Genomic DNA, 11,395 nt, shown 5'->3' with positions numbered 1-11,395 from the left:
TAGATGTAACAACCCTCGCTTCATCTTGGTCGTGCTCACATGCATACACATGAATTTGTTTTGTTAAGTTGCATTTACAGACCTTAATTTGTTTTGTCTGAGTGTTGCTTGCGTGTTTTGTTTCTCGCTTGGTGTGTGTTAAGACGAGGTCATCTTAAGCCTAGGTCACACCTTCGAACCTCTTACACCTAGGACCATCTCGGAACCACTTTGGCTGACCTCCATCTTCACCCTGGCGTCTTGGCCGAGATGTCATCATCTAGACCGAGATGTTATCATCTAGGCATCCGACATCCTTGAACCTTACACCTAGTGACCTTGTGCCGGGACTGGAATGACCTAGACCGAGGTATGGCACATCTAGGCTGAGGTGTGGCACAGCTAGGCCAAGTGTTATCCTTCCTAGCCGAGATCATTGAGACCTTACTTGCCGAAGCCTTTGTCCTAACCCGAGATCATTACCTGCTGGAGTGCCCATGTCACCTTGCTTGTTGTATACACTTCGTCATGCTCTTGTCTTGTCAGTCAGTCACCTTTTGAGAAGAGCCAACCAGCCGTTGCCACATGTCCCAGCAGAGGGTTAAGTCTGCTGGCAGTAAAGAAACCTACATCATTTTGTTAGATCTTGTTCTAGGAAGATAGAGAAGCTCTAGGAAGAGAGGAAGAAGATTTCTTAGAGTGAGAATAGATTTCCAAGCTTGATCTTCACACCTTGAACCATTAGATACATGCTTTGAGGTTAGAATCTTGATGTGCTCTTGTTATTCTTTATGTTCATCTAACTACATTGCATGATCTAGCATGATTCATGAGCCATGCATTGGTTTGAAGTTTGTTTTAGAAAGAGAAAATGATGTTCTTATGTTCTTGAAATAAAACCATATTTTGATCCGAAAGTTTGTATCAAGATCCATGTTTTCGTGTTTGTTTTCATGAAATCTCCAAGTATGGGTACCCAGGTCTATGTTTTCGAACTCAGCTCATGAAATCTCCGATTTTGTAATAACAAGTTAAGATTTTAGCATTCATGTTCTTTATGTTCTTCATGTTCATGTTCTTCATGTTCCTCGAAGGGAAACCCAGATTTTCCCGACTTCATTTCCCTGAATGTGGTCATCGGGACCACACCTCAGCCAAGAGGTGCGGGACCTCGGCCAAGACCTAGTTGGTGCCCAGCATGTTTTCCCAAGACGTGAAATAGAGTTTTAACTCCCCAACATATGTTTTGCTTTGCCTTGACTTAGTTTTGAAAGAGGTGCCGAGATCATTTGCACACATGTAAAGCTTGTCTTAGGGGTGCATTCCATATCCATCTTTGAGCATCTCTTCTTGTCTTCTTGAAATGCATTCAATGGGATTTATTATGTGCTTGTAGGCCTTGGATCCTTGCTTGTAATCCCCACACCCGAAGAGCTATGTGAGTGGTATTTTTAATAAAGTTATGTTATAAAGTTTTGATAAAGCTTTGCTTTGCTTTGAAAAAGTATTTGATCAAGCATGAATGACTATCCCTAGTTTTGTATCAAGTATTATATTTGTTTTGAAAGTCCTTAGTGCTAGGGGACTATAATGCAACTAGTACCCTTGTTTTGAAAGTCCTTAGTGCTAGGGGACTATAATGCAACTAGCACCCTTGTTTGAGATATCTCCCTTGTCTAGCCACCGACGGTTTAACGCGTGGGTTTGTCCGGAATGTCATCCCTTGTATTATATTGATGCTAGTAAGCATCCCTTGAAGCTTTTAAAGATTTGATAGATGAACTTGGTTCATCCCTTGATTTTGTACAAGTTATGATATGTATGGTTTGATAAAGATCTCGGATGTCATTCATTTAAACCTTTATTACTAATATCATTCACTGAGTATCCAAGCTCACCCTCTCCATATATATATGTAGGTGACGAACAAGAAGGCAGTGATGCCTAGATGATTATTTGCAAGTTGTTTGGATTCGTATTTTGTAGCATCTTGAAGATTATGCTTCTTGGCTTGGCCATTGTAGTTCGTTTTGTATATGTCAGCTTGAGAAGCCTTTTGATCAAGATGTAATATGTATTTGTTTTATTTGTACTCAAGTTGTAAATTCACGTTATGTAGAACATTTCATTTAATCTATGCACAGCTCTTGTGGACTATTTGGATTTAAATTTATTGCTTCCACACATGTGAGCCCCATATGTATACTGTGATTGTATGTGACTTTGTAAGTTGGCCTTTGGTAATCTCGGATTACTGGCCATCATGGCACCATTCTACTAGGACTGGAATGGGGTCGTGACAGTAGGTGTAGTGTAATCCGCCTTATTTGCCTTGTATGAATCATGCCTTATGCCCTTCATCCTAGCATGTTTTGGCCTACTTCCATGCATGTTTTAGACTCATTTTAACATGTTCTACGACTGTTTTGGGTCGCCTTGGTCACATGCTTTATGTTTTGCATACTCGTAATACAAGTGCCCTTACTTACCTCAAGCTTTGAGCATCATTGCATACTTCATTTGGGTTGTGTACATGATTTGGCATCACTTAACATGACATTTCAGCGCTTATAGCATGCTCATGTTCCCACTTCATTCATGCTTTGAATGTCTTTAAGTGTTGTGCATTGTTGCCTTGTTATGGCCTTAGCTTGCATGCCTAGGCCTTTGTGCCCTCATCTCAGCATGTTTAGGTCCTTGTTTTGACCTACTTGAGCTTTGTCCATGCTTAGTTCATGCATTTGTGCCATGTATTGCATGCCTCCTTTGTGTTGCTCTTTGCTAGCTTTCCTGCCTTAAGACCTTAGCATGCTTTACTTATGTTGTTTGAATGATTTGGCATCATTTCTTGCTTCATTTCAATGCACTTAGTGTTGTTACTCTTCCACTTTTGTCACTCATCGAACACTCTTGAGAGTTGTGCTCTTTGGCCTCTTTGATGGCCAATGCATTGTGCATGCATGTCTTGCTCTATGTGCCTTCATTCATCACCAATTGCCACTGATTTGGGCATGACTGAGGTCTACCCCTTTTAGTTTAAGTCCATTGAACATGCCATGTATATTGCATTGAGTATGCCACAATGTTCATCGCATTATGTATGCCTTGTACTTTACATTGTGCATGCTTAGTTCACATCATTGCATTGTGCATGCTAACTGATATTTGCATTGTGTGTGCATGTCCCTAACATTGCTAATTTGTCCCTGTAGCATTGCATTGTGCATGCATGCATTAGCATTGTTCGCATGCCATTAGCTTTGTTAAGTTAATCATGTCACATTGCATTGAGTATGCCATGTAGTTTATTCGCATTGTGTATGCCCTGTTATGTGTTACATTGTGTTTGGAATAGGTGTTAGTCCAAACACAGGAAACGAGGGACGTTTCATACTTAAAGTGATAAAACGTGCCTTAATTCCCGGTCGCCGACGCTCTTGATCATACATGATAGAGTTTTAGGCTTTATGTGTTTACTTGTGCATTCATTTTCATATTGAATTGTGCAACTTTGCCTCTCGGCCATCATGCATGAAATGCACGATTGGTGGCCCGAGGGTCAAGAACCACACCCCCTTGAGTTCATAACATGATAGGGAGGGTGGTTGTGCATACATATCTTGCAAATATATTGCCATGCCCTTTCTTGCTCTCTGTTGCAGAAAACTGGAGTCTGGCAGTAACAACTGGTCGGCCAGCCATAAAAAGTAGCTGGCCGACCACTTTTCTGGTTTTTCAACAACCAAAAGTGGTCGGCAGGTGTTTCTAGGGACCAAAAGTGGTCGGTCACCCTCCCACAGGATTCCTAAGGTGGAGTTTCATCTTCTGGAGCTTGGTGCAAGTTTCTGAAAACAAATGAAAATAGAGGCAAATCGGGGCATCGCATTGGATTTCCGAACGACGCGACCGAGCATGCATCCAGTCTTCTCCCTCTGAGAACCTCCTGATTTACTGCTTTCCTTAGCTGTCATGCTTAGATAGCTAGCTTTTGCTTTGGTTTGTACTTTAATTAGTTAATGCGTTAGCTATTTTAATTCGTTTTATAATAATTAGTTAACTAGGATTAGTTAATTAATTTGTTGTGTAATAATGAGTTTAATTAGCTTAGATTAGCTAGTTAGCTTCTTGTTTGGTCCCTCCTTTGAGAGGGCGCATTATTGTAATAAGCGTGCGTGTGTGTGATGCATGTCTTCCAATCCCATTTCTTTCTCCCTTTTACTTAACTGCTTATGATGATTGTTTTAGGGCATATTTCATTTAGCATACCTTATGCTTGCATGTTTGCATCCATTCATCTGTATTGCATGCACCGGGCTCGGCGCATCATGCTAACTGCATTGTATTTCAATTCAAATTTGAATACATGTACCAAGTTGCATCTCACATGACATTCTTAGGATAGCCGAGCCTATCTTAATTGCATTTTTGCATGTGTTGCATTAGCCATCTTAACATGAACTAGGATCATGCATGATTTCTAACTAGTTCCTTATTTTGGCTCGGAGTACACTGTGAGTGTTTACGCTTTAGCATACTGCATGTGTGTTATTGTTACCATGAAAGCATGCTTGCCATGAGGCTATTTGCTTACGTAATTAACTACCTGAATGCCTGTGGGTGAAGGTTGGATTACTTGAATTGGGACAATTCATTGAAATCCGCATTTTAGCCTACTTACGAGTAGCAAAACTTCAAACCATTTTCCAAACAAACGGATATGCGATGCTTGATTCCAAATTAGGCTTTCTAGTCTATACTTGTTTTGCTGTACGCATCACATAGTAATTCTAGCTAATTAACCGGAATAAAAGCACACGTGTTTTCAACAACGAGATATCATGCTTAGTACAGGCCGATCTTTGATCGAGCGAGCGGGGGTGCTCATTAAATGACCTTCCCCAATTGTACCCAAGTTCCCAAGCCGAGGCAACTTTGGTGATGACGGACACGTGACCTTAGGCAGGAGTCAGGGTTTCTTAAATTTCCCTAAAATAAAATATTTAGGTGGCGACTCTGTATCTGGCAAAGCAGTCCATGTTTGACACTTCTTTACAAAAATCAGTTTTCCAAAATGATTTGTCGAATTTGGACTCTTCGGTGATTTATCAATCTCACATCACACATTGTGAGATTAGATTAAGAACCGTGACATTTGAGTCCGAACTATAGCATTGAAGCCCAAGGGCGCGCTTACACTCAGGCAGTCGCTGACGAAAAAACTCGTCACTGATTTGAAAGAATTAAGAGCCTGGATAAAGCGGCAAGTTCGAGTGGAGGATAATGCCGCTTCTGTGCATGTTTTAATCGTTAAAGAATGAGTCAAATCCTCCTAGGCCCCTACGACTGAGCAACTTAGGAGGGATGACCAGTGGAAGAATGATGGTTAGAACAAGCGAACCACCACAAAAGATGAAGAAGAGAGGGCCAAATCTTATGAAGCCTTAACCATTGTTTTCACAAAGCCAATCTACAAGCTGGTGGAGAAGATCAAAGGGGAACTCTACTTCGTTTGACCGCCCAAAATGTTGGGAGACTCCGCCCGGCGTAACTAGGCTTTGCATTGCACCTATCACCGAGAGAAAGGGCATAAAACACAGAACTGTAGGGATCTTAAGAAGCACCTAGCGGACTTGGTCACAGCCAACTACCTCCAATAATAGATTGATATTAAGAGGACAAAGGAAAAATAGGAGCAATCCCTAATTCCTTCTCCAACAGACCAAGCCTCGAGGCTAGTAATCAGTGTTATCCATGGGATGACTAACACTGAAAGAGAAAATGCCCTCCGCGGCGAGATCCACTTACAACAAGTTATGTTAGTGGACCTCCTCCCAAGAAGTCCAAAATAGAAGTGAGGCATTCTCGGTTCAACGTCGTGTTCATCGGGAAAAACTTGGAAGGAATCTAACACCCCACATTGACACCCTGATTGTCACCATCAGTGTAGCTAACAAATTTGAGGTCAAACGAGTATTGATTGTCCATGGGAGCGTCACTGACATCATGAACTACTAGCTTTTCAAAAAGTTAGGCCTAGTGAGCAACACCTGATGCCAATTACTTCCCCCTTAGTCAGCTTCAATAAATAAACCAAATGGCCACTTGGCCGAATCACTTTGCCAATCACAACTAAGTCCAAAGTGGTTTACCATTGATTTCTTGGTATTAAACAATCCGTCTCCTTATAATAAAATCCTCGATCGACCACGAATTCATAAGATGGAAGTAGTCTCATCTACTTATCATTGGATCGCCCGCTTTCCCACCCAGTATTGGGTAAAGAAGATTAGAGGAGACCACGTTACTATGAAGCACTGTTTCATCACCGTCATGAAATCTAAGAAAGTCTATGAGCAAGTACAAATGGTTGAGGTGACTGACCAACCAAACCTGGAGGATGTTGATAAAGTACCAGCGGAAAGACCTTGAGCCTATCTTGATAGAAAGAAGGACGGGCAGTACAAAGTAACTTTAGTTTTGGGCAATGAAGCGTACTACATGGCTGACCTAACAAGTAAAGCAAATCCCACGACCATGGAATGTTGCCAATTTGAAAAAGTACTACCACTGATGTAACTATCAGGCCATGCCTTAATGTAGTTAAAAGCTTCAAAGTATCAATGAAAGGAAATTTCTCTACAAATTGTGTTAGTGTTCTTATGTGTCATATATTTATCGCTCAATAATAGAGCAAATTGGCCACGAGTTTTAATCTATGCCTTAGCCTAGATGCTCGGCCCTTTGGTGTGCGCAGGGCACCAAATGATATAACTTGGTGAAATTTGTGCCAAGTATCGTTACTTGAAAGCATGTTCCATATTCAAAACTCGAGCTTGGCGAAGAGCCAAGCTATATTCTCTGATGAGTTAATTAAATCAAACTTGAATGAATCAAGTAATGGTTGAGCAACGTAATGCTTGGTCAAATCTAATTAAGAGCATTTTCCTTTTACAAGGCACGAAACTTGGTCTGACGGAACAGATGGTTCATTCAACCATAAAGTCTTTGCTCTACCAGGAAGCATAGAAAAAAAAATTTACTAAAAATTTTTCAAGACATGAAGCCTAGTCTGACTGAACAGACGATTTGCTTGGCCGAGGGGCATAAAAAATTCTTCTCTCAGAGTTCTCTAAAGCATGAAGCCTAGTCTGACCAAACAAGCGGTCCGCTTAGTGTTGGAATGTTAGCTCGGCCTAGGGCATAGAAGATTCTTTTCTCAAAGTTTTCTCTAAGGCACGAAGCCTAGTTTGACTGAACCGATGGTTCGCTCGGTCTTGGAGTGCCTGTTCAGCCGGTGGCATAAACAATTCTCTTCTCAAAATTTTCTCTAAGGAACGAAACCTAGTCTGACCAAATAGACAGTTCACTCAGTCTCAGAGTGTCTGCTTGGTCAGGGCATAAAAGATTCTCTTTTCAAAGATTTCTGTAAGGCACGAAGCCTAGTTTGACTAAATAGATGATATGCTTGGTCTCGGAGTGTCTGTTCAGCCGGGGGCAATAGAAGATTTTTTTTTTCTTCTTCTCAATTTTTTTTTCTTAAGGCATAAAGTCTAGTCTGACCGAACAGACAATCTGCTTGCTCTTAGAGCCTTTGCTCTGTCGGGGTAGAAGGTTTTCTTCTACTAGATTTTTTCTTCAAGGCACAAAACCTGCGAGCAAAGTAAGCCCGAGCACCTATGTAAAGCTAGCATTCAATGGTGCTTAGTCGGGCGCATACAATACTCATGTAATGCAAGGACGAAAAGAAAAACGACGAAAATTTTCATAAATAATCTTGCAAAGTTACAAGGAAAGATCAAGCTCTTTTCAATACACACAAGGCAAGACCGACCAAGATGCCAATAAGCGAATCAAACCCAGTTGACGGGCGCCAAGCGTCTGAATAAAGCTACAAGGGCAATAAAAATGAACAAATCAAAGAACTAAGAGTGAAGGGTCATGACCGATTGAGCTCAACCACCTGCGATTCAGATTGCCACTTGGGCTGGGGCTCCAAGCTAAGATAAATCAAACCATCAAAGTTGAAGTATATGCTAAATGCATTCAAGTGATATAAGTTTGTGTGGGCATGGAAAACAAAACCAAGTTGCAATTTAACCCAAGCCTATATCATGCCCTAGCCAAGCATAAGAAAAGAGCAACAAATAGAAGGACCCAATAAGACTGAGGAACAAGAAACTCGTCAATACATTTCAAACTACGCAGATTCTTCAAGACTGATCATGTGGGTCCCAATAAGATCCTCAAACTTTGAAAAGGCTTGATGATAGGAGATAAGCTTAGAACAGCCACACTTACTTGACTAAACAAATCAATAACCGACCAGCCTGAGATTAATGTGCCAAGCAACTAATACAAATGAAAGCAAGCACTAAGCGTCAAATTGATCTAAAAGCATCAACAGAGAAGGCACCAAGTCAATAGAATCAATGATGACCGAACGTGAGGGTTGGTGTGACCAAAGTCGTAATTTGAATTCAATAGTTTGTGCTTTTTAAACCGAGTGGCCTAGGCCAATCAAAATGTGTCAAACATTACACAAACCACCCATGATCAGCTCGACCCAAGACCAACTCCCATATGAGCCGAGCAGGTATACGTTCAAAGACCGAAAAAAAATCCAATTCAATAATTCAACAAAAAGTTTACGCTCGGCCCAATAGCGTAGCTCACACTTGAGGACCTCGAGCGTAAGCTAAGAGGCAAATGAAAAGGGTTATTTATGACTTTGGACCAAGCGTGATGCTTGGGCTTAGTAACATTAGAAGACTAGAGCGTCAAACCCAACTGCGAGCTTGGGCTGAGCAAGTGTTTATCAGTCTACACCATGTGGGCCAAACGTTCACTTGAAGTAGAGAACTACCAAAGGACCAAATATGAAAACCAAGTACGAGCTTAAGCCCAACAAACTGAGTGGTCTGAACCACACAACCCAAGTATGAACTTGGGCCGAGCTCGTTGGTTGGGCCAAGCTCATTGGTTGGTCCGAACTACATAGCCCAAGTACAAATTAGGCCAAACGCAACTAAGTTGGTAACTTGAATCAATGAGTTGGACTACCCATAGAGCGTTCGTTACAATCCAGTTTGACCCATAGCAACCCAATTGCATAAACTAACTCACATCTAGCAAATGGAAAGAGCACATGACCTCCCATGAATCATGGAATGGTTCACTCAAGGATATGGCAGACTCATTGCCCTCCTCCAATAAAGAGCGATCTCGTATAGTGATTAAGTGTCAGGTGGCAGAGAGGGAAACTTGATGAGCAAGACAAGCAACTCCTATAAAAGATAACCCCTGCACAAGGAATCTGATTTCAATTACTCTCTCTCTCTCTATACATTCGTCTTCCCCATTCTCTTTCTAGCTTGACTTTACCATCGGAGAGATTTCTGATCAAACCTCAATTTGGCAGTCTCACTATTCGTTACTTGTGCAAACCTTCATCTACTGGGCACGACGGTTCATCCACGATGTGCACGCACTTTTTATGTTACAGAATTGAGTCCGTGCAATGATCATATGCGTATACTTAAAATTAAATGAATCAAGAATTGTTGATGAAGATTTAATTTATAATTAACATTTTTTTCTGTCTCACAATCAAAATAACTTAAAGATATATCCAAAATAGTCATTTTATTTTATATATAAAATTACTTTATCTCGTAAGTAATATCTTGTAACCAATACCATTTTATTAATCTAAATCAAAACTAAAATGATTTTGGATTATAAATCATAGGTAAAAATTCTAGTGCACACTTTATTTATTTATTTATTTATTTATTGTGGGCTTACAAGGGTGTTTTGGAGTTTTTTCCGACTAATAGGTAATGGATCATATCACAAATGTATTTTAACTGTTCATTTATGTAGAATTTATACACAAACAAATTATTGAAATTTATTTGAGATAATACTGCATATCACATTAAATAGTTTTCAAAAAAAAATGAAAAAATGAAAAAAAAGAGAGCAACCTTCACTTAATGAGATTCCTCTAAAATTGGAATTTAGGGGTCGTTTGGTTTTTGAGTGGGGTTAAAAAATTGCAAAAGAACAAAAAAAAGTCAAAAAATCACAAAAGAAATCACAAAAAGACAACAAAAAAAAAATTGTCATTCCAAAGTCAAAAAGTCAAAAAAAACTAAACAAGAATACCAAACAATCAATAAAGTTTCAAGCTAAAAAAGTTTTAAAAAATTAACTAAAAAAGTCATTATCGAACGAGCACTTAAATACTCTTCCGAACTTATTAACAAATATGTTGCATTTTTGTAAGCCAAGTTGATTAACATAAAGTCTAAAGGGTTATCTTAAGGGGTACCACTAGATTTGGGGTCCATTTTCGACAATGCTACGTACCTCAAATTTTGTGGCTCAAAATTGACTCAAATGGCCAAAACGTTTTGGCCATTTGAGCCACTTTTGAGCCACAAAATTTGAGCTACGAGACATTTTTCGCCCATTTTAAGTACCAATAGGTTGACAAATTAGAATTTTGGGGTCCGTGTTAATGCTGATCCTATGTTCCAACTTTCAAAAGATTTATTATTAAAACAATTCCAACAAATCAACTGCAATTTAAAACAATGGGTTCATATCTTTGATTCATAATTATCATTGTGGATTTCACTAATAAACTCAACTTGAAGTTTATCGCTTTTATGGCACCTCCAACAACCTCAAAGAGCTACTTAGGCTTTGTTGAAAATAGTCACACAAAAAAGAAAAAAAAAATTAAAAAATTATTACAAATTGTCACATCATTTTTATTTTTTATTTTTTATTGTATATCTTTTCATAAAAAATAAAAAAATCAACTAAACTTAATATCCACTTATATTTTCTAGGGCTAATTATATATGTAGCAATTTAACTCACACATAAATCAATAACAGAATCACGCACAATCTTCTTATACAAGTGTGGTGGATTCTATATGAGAGATTTGTGCTCAATTTTATAAACAGTTAGGGTCCCTTAATTACAATAACAGGGGGGTTAGTGTAATTTTTCAAACGTCAATGGGTGATATGCATTAACTCTAAATTTGAGGAAGTGTAAGTGTAATTTACCCTAACTTAAAAATATGATAGTATTGCCTAGTTATGCTTTCTTAATTTTCCCTAAAGAATAACAGAGCAACAAGTTTGGGCTGTCATAGTTATAACGTAATGTAGATAATTGATGACTCTTCTCCTCTCTGTGGACTATCAATTTAACACACCTGAAAAAAAAAATAATAAATAAATAAATAACATTTCACATAATTTTTTTAGTTAAATTACAAATACACCCTCTGAGATTTATTTAAAATACGAATTATCCCATGAGATTTGAAAAAATATAAATGCCCCCTTATCATAATTTTTTATTTAACAGAATTAACAAAATAAATAAATTTTTT

Source organism: Camellia sinensis, chromosome 2 (genome assembly GCF_055761805.1).
Source record: "Camellia sinensis isolate YWXY chromosome 2, ASM5576180v1, whole genome shotgun sequence".
Lineage (NCBI taxonomy): Eukaryota > Viridiplantae > Streptophyta > Magnoliopsida > Ericales > Theaceae > Camellia > Camellia sinensis.
The sequence above is the reverse complement of the archived record's forward strand: the minus strand, read 5'-3'. Positions refer to the sequence as shown.